Here is a 13,452-nt window from a genome sequence, read left to right as displayed (position 1 = left end):
GACCTTAAACTCAGCGAGGCTGCTAAACGGAAAGCTGGAGCTTGTTTCTCTTTCCATAGGGTGCTTCGCTGCTCAAGCTGCATGCACAGTCCCAGCCACCTGTGGAGCTACTGACCTTCTTCTCTATGGTCTCCACTGTAGACAAGGTTACCTCATACACAAGCAGAGACCTAAAAGCCCTTTCACACCAGACGCGTAACGAAAAAGCGAAACGAATAAGCGACTTCTGTGACGTTCAGAGCTTCAACATTCCAAAACTTTCACGCTGACAGCTGAGAAAACATGGACACTTCATCATCATCATCCAGTGAAGACGAGCCTGAAGGGGAGTATGCTAATGTCCACTTTTAGTTTCCTTTTCCTCTCTCCTTTTTCTCACATATGTGTCCCTGAGGTTTTTTTTTGTGTGTCTTCAACTAAACACGTGCGTTTTGTAATGTCAATACACATTACATGTAACACATGAAGTAACAAGTTAAAATCATTCAACTAGAAACTGTAGACATCACATAAAGAATGTATAGTATACTAAAAGCAGCCCTAAATAGTCTCACTACATTTTGTTACATGTTCAAAGTAAACAGTCTCTGTCTTTATCTTTGACGATAATAGTGTTAGCTTTCTATCCCAAATGTAGTTTAGCCTGCCCTGCTAGCTTACACAGCACAGGACAACGACTAAAACTATCACACAACATACTCACAGTCGAGATAACCGAGTTGGTTGGCAATGTTACGCCACACATTGTCTTTCAAATCGTTGTCCTTGTAGTATGTGATTGGCTGAAGCCTTTTCTGTTGCCGCAAAAGTAAAAAAAAATTAAAGTAGTTTTTTCGCCGCAGCACATTCGCATTTGGTGTGGAAACACTCATTACACAAAAGGCTGATCAAAAAATAAACCCATCGCGCGAATTATTCGTGCGTTAAAATCGTGTCCAGTGTGAAAGGACCTTTAAAGAGGTAAAATAACATGTTAGCATATCCAGGCCTTAAATAGGCCTGGTAGCCCAGACTTTTTGACTGTGGTGAGCCAAGATTCAAGCTCCCTGAAGATGGCAGTTGCATCCCTGAGGATTCAAACCGGCATCTCCGGCATGGGAGGCAGGCGTGCTCTAGCGCCTCTAGTGCTTTTCTTCAGGACATACAGCAATAACATTTTGAAATAGTTGAAATAGAGTATAAGGAAAAAAATTAGTCTGCTTACTTCAGTTCTGTTGAATGTAACATAAAAATATCTTTAAAAAAAGAATTCAAGAATTAAATAGGGGGTGCAAAAACAAGCCAAAAACTCTACATATTAATATTGAAAATATTTAGTTTTATAGTCTACTTTAAAAGTAAAAATGTCTCAGTAGAAAAGCAGGAAGCACTAAACTGTGTACATTACCTTACAGATAAAAACACACACTCCACACCAATCATAAATCAATATTAGAGTTTCATCCTTTGAGGTTTTGTGCATGAGTCACCATGAACACCTCGTTCATAATCTATGCCATGATAAAGACAACTTTGCATTGCTAACAGAAGATACTCAGACAAGAAGCAAATACTTTCTCAGTCCAGCACACAGGAAAAACCAACTCACACAGTTGTGAGATTAAAGTCTTTTCCTTAGGAGAAAATTTTGTTTTAAAGCTAGTTTTAAAAGACTATCAAAACATCTAATTATATTATGAGTTTTGGGCATCTTTGGTACACTCCAAACACATTTTCAAACATTTTTCAAATAGTTACATTTCGGAGGAACCTGTTCAACCTACCGAGAGGGAAATATTATGTCCAAGTTGCTCTCTCATAGCATATAGGAAACCCGATTAAGTTCTCAGTATGCTCATGCTGCTGATTTGAAAGGTGAGGGTTAATGGGTCCATTTATCTTTAAACTGATCTTCAAGAAATATAAGATGAAGGAAAATTATTTAAGAGCCAATTAAAGCCTAGTAGAGCATTTTTAAGAATTTAAGGCAAGCACAGCTTTCATAAAATACAGTGAGAAGAAACCATTATAAAGGAAAACGTAAAATTACAATGAACAAAGAAAGATGGTTATACTCCGTTTTAACAGAGAAAAATAAAATAAAAATCGATTCTCTTTTCAAACATTTTGGCTCTGTTACACTTTAAGTGACTGTCCTGGTTACTATTTTAACGTCCTGTTACAATCGTTTACAGAGATGAAGGAAGCAGGATCTACATGCAGCATTTTTATTAACAAACGTGCGCAAACTTCACAAAATAATGTCAGCACAAGAACAGAACAACCTAAATATGCAACGTTAAGAACTGACAAAGAACAAGACAGAACACAGGGTATAAATAGACAGAACTGAAGAGCAAATTCACAAGACACACCTGAACTGAACTAACAATAAATCAAACACCACAGAAACAAATAGGCAGAGGGCTGAGAAATACAGAACTGAACTAATTGACAGAACACAGACACAAAGACAGAAATCAAAACAGACTGACAATGTGACACCTCTGTTCGGTGATGGAGGAAATGAGACGTGATGTAAATGACTGACACAGGGGTCACACTTGAAAGCCCTAAACACCTCTGAGACTTTAAGAAAAGGCCAATGAGAATTGTGAGTGGAATTTGCATGCCTTGGGTATAAAAGGAGCTGGTGTGCATCCACTCATTCAGGTTTGTGCTGAGGAGACGAGAGAGAGTCCTGGCCATTTCAGCAGACAGTTCAACATTGTGGCCGGAGGGACACCATGTCTCATTTCCTCCATCAGGCAACAGAGGTTACAATTATAACCAAAATGTTCTCTATGTGTCAGTCATTTTGACGTGGCCTCTGTGATAGTTGACAGTTACTTTACTTTAACCCATTGTGCACTTTTTTTGTTCCAGTCCCTTTGTTTTTCTGTTTTGTGTTAAAGACAAATGTCTTATACTTGATTTTGTTGTGAAGGTAAGAGAGGACCCAAAAGCGAATGAACAAAAATATAGTCTTTAATGACAACCCAGGTAGGCAACAAACACAACACAAATCTTCTTCTTGAGAGATAATGGCAAAACAAGCAACCCGCAGAGAGGGCGATAAAAATAAAACAAAAACTACTTTAGATAACTTCAATAAGGGTCTTAAGGCAGCAGTCAGGGAAGGCGGTGTTAGCGGCGACAGGCTGCAGGCCTCTCAGAGTTGACAAGGGTCGAGAAAATACTGCGGTTACCAGATCTCTCACAGCATCAGACGAACTGGACAGAATACAAATATCAAGATGATTAGCAGAGAACAGATAGCGTTTACCAGGCGGATGCCGACAGGACTAGGACAGAGACAAACAGGACTGTACAGTAGTTTGCTTCTAGCGTAAGAATCTGACAAAGAAAGAAACAGGAACAGAGAGAGAAATAGAGACCTAATCAGAGGGGAGAGGGAACAGGTGGGATGAGAGTAGTCAGAGGAGATGAGGAACAGCTGGAGGAAGAGAAAAAGGAAAGAGAAAGTAACCAATAAAGACCAGCAGAGGGAGACAGAGTAGAGAAAAAGAACAGGAACAAGACATAACATGACAAGACATGACAGATTTCCCAGGATACTCATGATGTGGTCACAATCTGAGGTCACAGTGAGCTAAAAGTGACCTCACTGTGTGCTCATACTATGGTAGCAATCCACACAAAGACTACATGCCCAATATGCAATGCAGCATGAAGCTTTTGACTGTCGCCATTGTTGAGATTCATACGCTGATTCTTGATGTGTCTAAATGATAGTTCAAATGTTTGTTTCTTGTTATGCATTCAAAATCCTTCATAAATGATTGACACTTCTGAATCACATATTGTATAATAACAGGGCTATTATTATATAAAATGTCAAATTAATAACTCACAAACATCAATAACTAATATAAGTTATATAGAATATTATCATCAATAACAAACCGACATCAGCTGGATGCATTCTCTTTTGTTTTTTCCTGACAGAACAAATGTGTCTTACAAGCAGTTACTGCAACCAGAGAAAATGTAAAGTCTAAAAGTAAAGGGTCACAAGCCAAACTAAAGCAAACACTGATCACCATGATGGTAACGTCAAACAAAATAATAAAACATCAACATCTAAACCTTTATTATTTCTCAATAAGAACTGCTGTAGACGTCTGACAGAAAGAAAGTCAATCTGGTTGACAAGTGAAGCTGGTAATGCTGTTTGTGGAGTTTAATCCTCCTCTGCTGAGATCTTAAGCGATTTAATATTTTCTTTTATCTTCAGTTGTTTTTATTTAAGCCTGTGGCTGGAAGACAGTTGTATGTTTGGAGAACATTCTTATATGAAAAATCTGTTGTCTGGGTGTGCACTCATACTGTGAGCTCACCATGTGTGTGACGAACAATGAGGACTAGATGCAAGATGCAAGTGAAAGGCTTTATTAGCTGATGTAGACAACAACAGGTCAGGCAAACACAAACCCCAGAAAGATATTGATGAAACTTGCTCCAAACACGAGTTTAGACTTCACAAGTTTAGAAGAAACCGTTTCCAAAATGGCTGACAAATAATATGGCTGAACCTTTAGAAAGACGTTAATTTGAAGTTGAAGTTAAAGTTAAATTATGGTTGGACCCAAAAGTGTTGCGCAGTGACGACTACGACAGCAATGCTGCACAATATTGTGACGTTGTTTAGATGCAAGACAATCCATCAGACGAGTTTATGGGTATAGAGAAGTTTTATTGAGGATTAAAGACAGGTGGAAAAAAACATCTGTGTCTTTCTTCCCTCATCTGTTTTTACTCACATTAAAAAAGTGTTAACAGAGTGCTAAAATTCAGAAGACTAGCCAAATCTTGCACATGAAAAGCGCAACCTGGTCTCATAGGATTCCGTGAAATGTCCACGGGCCCTTAACTCAAAATCCGTGGAGCCATCACAGAATCGCCCCAAATTCCGTGATGCGGCCACGGATATTACTCCAGCGCAAGTCAATGACACTGACCTTCCGTGGTCCACACACGGATACCCGTTTCAATGACGGAGTACAGATCTCACTCAATGGACGTGCTTTCTCATTTGGAGACGCAACATTTGAAGTATTTGTTTCTTTTCCAACATCAAATGCCATAATGACGTTAACCTGACTGTTATTGTAGCTATTGCATTGTCCTGTCATCATAAAATTTCGGTTTGTTTCAGTTAGCCTAACCAAAGTCCCGTGATGGCACCACGGACCTCAACAACCTGACCTCACTCATGGACGTTGTAATGTTGCTGGCTTGTTTAGGAACTTATAAGCTTTAGGTCGACTGTGTTGCAATGGCATGTAATTAACTTGACATTTTGTCTCGTCCTGTCATCATAAAATCCAGTTTGATGGCGTTTTACACCTATTGCTCGCTTGGCTATAGTGTATCATCTAAAATCTGTGGTAGGAGCACGGAGTGAGTCTGTGGTGAGACCACGGATAACTCCAACGCGCAAGTCAATGACACTCATCTTCCGTGGTCCACACACGGATACCCGTTTCAATGACAGAGAACAGATCTCACTCAATGGACGTGCTTTCTCATTTGGAAACACAACATTTTAAGTATTTATTTCTTTTCCAACACCAAATACCATAAAGACTTTAACCTCTCTGTTATTGTAGCTGTTGCATTGTCCTGCCATCATAAAAATTCAGTTTGATTCTGTTAGCCTAACTGTCCCGTGATGGCACCACGGACCTCAACAACCTGACCTCACTCACTGGATGTTGTAATGTTGCTGGCTTGTTTAGACACTTGGAAGCTTTATGTCGACTGTGTTGCAATTTTGTATTGTCCTGTCATCATAATATCCAGTTTGATGGCGTTTTACACCTATTGCTTGCTTGGCTATAGTCAGATCTAAAATCTGTGATAGGAGCACGGATTGAGTCTGTGGTGAGACCACGGATAACTCCAACGTTCGTGATATGGTCATGTAATTTAATCTATTGATTCGTGCCATGGACACGTTTATTTCGTTATTTTTCGTCTTTCGTGATCACAGCTCGATTATTTCTGCCTGTCGGCTGCAGCAGAGAAGATGTTTAATCAACATTTATTCACGAGATCTTATATCGTGGTTTATGTATTTTTTTAATGTTATTATTTCGGTCTTATTGCCAGGGAAGCTGGATTGCTTTGCTGTTTATTGATATTTTTAAAATTATATTTTAGGAAATCGCGCTGAAGAAGTCTCGTTACGAACACATCGCGATATTTGGCATCAGTTCACGTGTGTCATTTTTTTTTTTTTTTTTTTTTTTTTTTTTTTATTAGCTTTATTTTTCAATTTACAATATGTCATATAAAACTTAAATTCACATCAAGAACTCGTTTGAGGAAAAAACATGTGCTCGCATTTTAAACAGTACAAACTCACATCATATCATCAAGTAAGATAAAAGAAAAGAAAGGAGGAAGAAAAAAAAAAAGAAAAAAAAAAAATATTTTTTTTTTTTTTACAGGGGCTGACAAACAACATAGTGCTTCAAGCGTGTTTAAGAACATAGGACTGTAACTCAAGGAGCAAGAGACTCTGACATTGTTTCATATAACTCAATTATGGACTGGTTTTCTTCCGATAACACCTTTAGAGATGCTATATAATTTTTAATTTCATTCTTAAAACAGTTTATGTTGGGCTTGCTGTTATTCCACTTATTTTTGTGTATATGATACTTCCCCATAATGAAAATAATGTTCACCATTTTAGATACTTTTTTTGACAGACCATCCATATATATCATCACCTGAAATTTGTTAAACAAAGAGTTGTTGATCCCAATATTTAACCATCGATAAACATCCTTCCAAAACCCCTTTGTGACTGAACAAGAGAAAAAAAGGTGCTCAATTGTTTCGTGTTCTGTCATACAAAAAACACACGGATTAACTTCAAAATTGAACCTTTTCCTTAGGGTTTCAGCAGCAGGATAAATATTATTTATTAATTTGAACTGAATTTCTTTTACCTTGGGTGAAATTGGCCATTTAAGATAGCTACAACAAGTCTTTGTTAATGTAACTTGATTATCTGTTATCTTTATTTTTGTTGGCTTTTTGATATCATAGAATAGTTTTTCTTTAAACACATTTCCAAGTATTTTGTTATTACATTTTCTTTCTCCAAATTTCAATTCACCAATTTTTAATTCAGGAATTTTAACAGTCACATTTGAATTTGTGAGGATATTTTTAATCATGAATTTTAAGGGAAGTGGAATAGCTCTACTGATTTGGTTAAATTCTCTATAAGAGCATTTTAAATTAAACTTTTCTACAAAGGAATTAAACTGCAACAGATCGCCATTTTTATCCATCAAGTCCATAACATATAGAACATTTTTATCATACCATTCTTGTTTAAATAGTGTCTTTCTGTTAATTAGTATGGTTCTATTATTCCACAAGGTGGAGCTATGCGGTGTGAAGTTGTGCGTGAACATCATTTTCCAGTAGAGCAGTATTTGTTTATGGAAGTCAGACAATTTAATTGGTAGTTTAGTTATTTCAAAGTCACACCTTAACAAAAATTCTAATCCACCAACATTTTGGAAAATATATTTTGGTATGTGGAACCATATGGAATTTGGTTGTGTCAAATAAGCTTTAAACCAGTTCAACTTTAATACACCTATCATGGATTCAAAGTCAGCAGCTTTCAGCCCACCATGTTTATAGTCTTTAACCATCACAGACTTTTTAAGGTAGTGTGTCTTATTTTTCCATATGAAATTAAAAATGATTGAATTTACCTTTTTAATCATTTTTGGGGGGACATAAAGAGATTGACAAGGATATTAATTTTGATAAACCTTCTGCTTTTGTTAATAGGATTCTGCCAAGAATAGAGAGATCTCTCATGAGCCAATGATTAAGAGATTTTTTCATACTCTCTATTTTCCCTTCAATGTTTAGTTGTTCTGTCTTATTTCTATCTTTAGACATTATTAATCCTAGGTATTTTAGTTCATTTTTGACAGGTATGGAGTCTATATTTGTCTCAGCACATGGATGCAGACATAGTATTTCACATTTTTTCAGGTTTAGACATAATCCTGAAGCTTTGGAAAAAAATGATATTATATCTAGGGCTTTTCCAATTAAAGATTTATCGTTTAAAAAGATTACTGTGTCATCTGCAAATTGGCTTATTCGATATTCATACTCGAAAATGGTGATTCCTTTAATTTGAGGGTGATTTACAATTAGATATGCTAGCATTTGTGTACATAAAATAAATAGTTTTGGTGAGATAGGACAACCTTGTCTAATACCACGCGAAATCTTAATTTTTGGTGTCATTCCAGGGTTGAGGGAGATGTAACTATAAATATCATTATAAAACATTTTTATGATTTTGCAGAACCCTTCTCCAAATCCAAATTTTTTGAGCACCGTAAACATGAAATCATGTTCCACGGTGTCGAAAGCTTTGAAAAAATCAATGAATAAAACAAGACTATCTGATTGAATGAATGATTGGTAGTCAATCATATCTAGAATCAGACGAATATGATTGTGAATATATCTTCCCTTTATAAAAGCCGATTGATACTCTTCGATAAGTTTTCCAATTACATGCTTTAGGCGATTTGCGTACACTAAAGCAAGAAGTTTATAATCACTACATAATAAGGTTATTGGTCTCCAGTTGTCTAACATCAACAAATCTTTTTGAGGTTTTGGTAATAAGGTTATCAATCCTGTTTTCATGGTAGGGGACAAACATCCTTCCTTAATACATTCCAAAAAAGCTTTACATAGTAACTTTTTAATATCTGCCCAAAAATGCTTTATGAATTCAGATGTTAACCCATCTATTCCTGGGGATTTACCGTTTTTCATTTGTTTTAATGCAGTTTCAATTTCTTTTATAGTTAATTCTTCTTCGAGTGTGTGTTTGTCTTCCACATCCAGTTTTTTAATGTTTACATCGATTTTTTCAAATAAAAAGTCACTCTTGTAAGGATGCCGATCACAGTCTCTCTTGTATCCTCTTTGTCTTTTTCAGGAAGGCCCATCAGTCTAAGATCCCACCTTCTCTTATACCTGGCTTGCTCCAAACAGATCTGCTTCAGTGACGTATTTTCTTTTTTCAACAGCAACATTTCTTCCTTCACTTTGCTTATTTCTTCCTTATTTTCTCTCACTGCTTGTGTGTTAGCTTCCATTCGAATTTCAAAAGCTTTCAGTCTGTCATCTTGTTCATCAAATCTCTTTATCAAAGTTTGAATTGCATCTAAGATGGTTTCATTTGTTATCTCACCTGGCTGTTTTCCCACATCTTGATTCTTTGGTTTCATTTTCTTGGGATTTGGGCTAGGCAAAGGTGTGTGGTCATGAGACATTTTCCGATTTTCTTCCTCCATTGCCTCTATTTCTTCTTCCTCACATGCCTCGCGCAGGACCGTCAGATTATAGTCGTGGTCTGTTGGCAGTTGAGCTTTAGCCGCTTTGCTAACGTTAGCCATCTCGTTCACGTTGCAGAAAAATTAAAAAGAAAAACCGAGCAAATGTGGTCAGCTTCGAAAACAGAATTCCGTGGGGCTGAGATGTTGTTTGTGCAGGTCTTATGTGAAGTTGCTGAGTTTTTTCTGTCGGAGATTAAATGTTTAGGACGATTTCAAGACTTTAATAACGGAGCCTGCGAAAACGCTACCGCTCACTCCGCCATCATAACTCCTCCTTCAGTTCACGTGTGTCAGCTGTTGGTAAGTAGCCTAGTAAATAAATACCTAAATACGCTGTCCTAATAATGTGTGATATAATGTATTTCCTGTTTGTCGATATTAATCTGCCATTATATCTGCCATTTCCACGGAGACTTTGCGTTTCATTGCTTTCTAATTCAAAATAGGATGATTACACGTGACACTGCATGTCACGTGACGTGCTATAGGCCTAGACAGAGCCATAGAAATATTCTCTCTATGGCTCTGGGCCTAGATATTCATATCAGATTAAAAATAGTACAATTAGTTCCAAAGTTGTATTTGTAGTAGAAGCACAGTAAAAACAACACATACCATGCTTTTACCACAGTAACATTAGTTTTACTGTGATAAGTGTAGTAAAAAGACAGTAATCACAAAACTTACCATGCTTTTACCACACTATTGGTAGTTTTAATGTGATACTTATTGTAAATGCACAGTAACCACAACACTTACCATGCTTTTACCACAGTAACCCTAGTTTTACTGTGATAGGGCGTGGTAAACCTTAGTTTTACTGTGATTGGTCTAGTAAAGGACAGTAATCACAAAATTTACCATGCTTTTACCTCTGTATTGATAGTTTTAAAGTGATATTTGTTGTAAATGCATATTAACCACAACACTTGCCATGATTTTAATGCTTTATAATGTAACATAAAATATTTGTAAGGTAAATCAGTACTTTTTCCTTTAAATAATCCTATATATTGTACATAATGATATTGTCTTTTCTCTTTTTTTCAGCTGAAAAGACCAAAGGGGCCTTTCGGACTCAGTCAGCCCATTATTGTTTGAGGAGAAGTAAACGGAGGAGACGGACAGCTGCAAAGGCAAATATTCGCAATGGTATGTGTTGGTTTTAACCCTAAATCAAACATTTTATCAAGCATTTGTTGTTTCTTAAAACTTTTCTCACAAAACCCATAGCCCAATCAGTACAAACATAGTCTGAAAGACTTAATAATTCACAAGATTTAACAGGTTGTCAAATTCGTACGATACTCGTACATATTTGTATACTCATACACAATCTTGCAGCTTTTACTCCTAGTGCTGTCATTGGCTACTGCCTCAATTCCTGTACATATTTATCGCGATATTTGTAAATCAGTTGCGCCACTTCTTGGAAAGTTGTCGGATGTCACACACACTGTCAGAAAGTTTATATTAATTGCAAATTGGTCCCCGTCTGTTTATGTTCCAGTGATACATGATGTCTCTCCACACCTCATAACGGACCTCTGTTTGCAAGAGTGGAAAAGCTTATCTGACTTGTCACATGACATCAGATACTCGATTATTTTGTCATAATCAGATCAGTAACACTGCTGATAACTGTCCCGTTTGCATGTAAATCATTTTCATATGCTTATTGCTTGCTATTAAAGACATACTTTTATTCATAGAAATGCCCACATATCAGTGAACTTATAACATAAAAATGCTTTTAACATTTAATTATGCAACACCTTTTTACAGAAAACATATCATACAGTTATAAACTGACTATTTGCAAGTAATGTATTAAAATTACCTTCCTTTCTGTTTTGCAGGATTACTACCAATATCAACTTAGCTTATATTAGCTTATATTATGTGCTCCAATATTATATATATATATATATATAATACTTCAATGTGTATATTATATAATGTACTGACTGCTGCTTTGTAAATTTATGTAAGGAACAGGCAACTCTGGCCCTTTGCATTCTACTTTTTGAGGTTAATTAAGAGTTAACCTCCATCCCTAATTGAGCACATCTGAAAATTTGAACCAAAGTCTTCAGGTTTATTTCTAGACAATAGGCAGGAGGGTTTGTGGTCGGAGCTAAATCTGCAGGACAGTGGACGCTGAGGGCCAGAGTAAACCATCACTGCTTTAAAAAACGCAGAACGTAAGCTGACCCGACTCTCCATTAAACAACTTCATTTGAATGGTTTCTGTTTTCTGTTTTACTTTCAGACCAGGACTGGAGAACGCCTGACAATGGGATGTTGAGACTTCTTCCTCTGGCTGAGAAAAGCTACACCACATCAGTGATCACATCTTCTGTTCTTCAACTGAACAAACTGTTTAGACGAGGAAGAAGAACACAAACACGATAGAGACGTACAGGGAAGAGCAAGAAACCAGTTTAGCTGTGATAATGAATCATTATTTTCCAACACAATATCAAATCTGTTTTCTGTAGGTGACTGAATATGATTATCTGGCACCAATTTTATGGCTTCAGCAGCTGTGAATGGACTATTATGATGTTAATGTATTTTTGAAGACACATTTTTTATCTTGAATCTCATTTGTCTTTATGCTACTTTATTAACTTTATGCTTTGTCCTCCAATAAAGTGTTGTTTAATAAAGTATGGTGACTATTGTGTGTTGAAAGTGGTGTTTGGGACAGTAAATAGACATTTTTATTTGAGAAATTTTAATTTCTTATTTCTTTAGTTTAATTAATTAATAAATAACTAGGCCTACATATAATTAATAACTTATAAATTACTACATATAATTAATGACCAAGATTCTTTTACTTGGGACATAAAAAAATGTAGATCTGGTTAATGATATTTGGGACAACAATGCAACAAAAGTTGCACATACTTGCATGTATGCCAGTTTGCAGTGAAATAAAAGGAAGCTATGTGAATAACAAGAGGCTCCAGTGGGCTATCTTGCTATAAATACTTAACGCTTAATTGAAGATGATCCATGTTGATCATTCTAGTACATCTACAACTGCTTTTCGAATGAAAGCATATATCACTGATGTCAGGCATATAAGCAGCAATCAGAGGGGGTGAAAAGGAAATGTTGGCACTGTTTTTTTGTTGTTTTACTGAATGGTGCATTACCCTTGTGTAATAGTAATAGTGTGTGTAGATCTGTGTAGATTGTACGGCCCAGCAATGGCCCCCAGAAGAGCAAACAAATGCACATTTCAAATGGCTGTAACTCAAAGTCCGGTTAGTGTATCAAAGGGAAAATCGGCAGGACGACTGCTTATGCTATGTATAATAAATAATGTTGGCCACAGTTTTCAGATATATATGTAAAGCTGGCATAAAGTTATTTTTGAAGTGCTCACAGTAAAATATCAAATTTCAGCCTGTCCCTCATATATGTCATAAAGGTTAGCACAATGAACAGATTTAGATATCCAGTTGTCCATTAAATATATGATTTATTTAACATTTATTGTTTTATTACTAAACGTTTTAAACTACATTACCCACATATCTCTGTCATTCTATCAGTGGAGCAGGAAGCATTTTTCTGTAGTTCATTGAAATGTACAGACATGCTTAGGGTTAGGGTTAGGATCTCGGTAAAGGAGTAATTTCTCACATTATAGAGACACTTTATAGTTAGCTTAATGTATAACTAATGTAATAATAATACCAAACCATACTTTGTCACATGAAGCGCCGTTTTATATGAGTTAAACGATTGTCCAATCACAGCGAGTTCTGCGATAAAGTCACAGCCAATAAAAACCCAGCTGAACAAATGCGTCACACTTACATGCCCATTTATGGTAAATGATGACAGATCTCTTCTGGTTCCGGCTGCAGGGATAGATACCTTAAATATTGAATATTTAGGCTGCTAAACATGTATTATTATGTATTATTTAAAAACAATAAAATATGAGTTTTATTTTTATAAAATAAAATCCTTTGTGTGGTTACCATCCAAAAACGAGTTCACATGATCAATGACACAAATTTGCTTA

Source organism: Abramis brama, assembly GCF_963993115.1.
Source record: "Abramis brama genome assembly, chromosome: 6".
In the NCBI taxonomy this organism is placed as follows: Eukaryota; Metazoa; Chordata; class Actinopteri; order Cypriniformes; family Leuciscidae; genus Abramis; species Abramis brama.
This window is presented reverse-complemented; position numbering follows the sequence as displayed.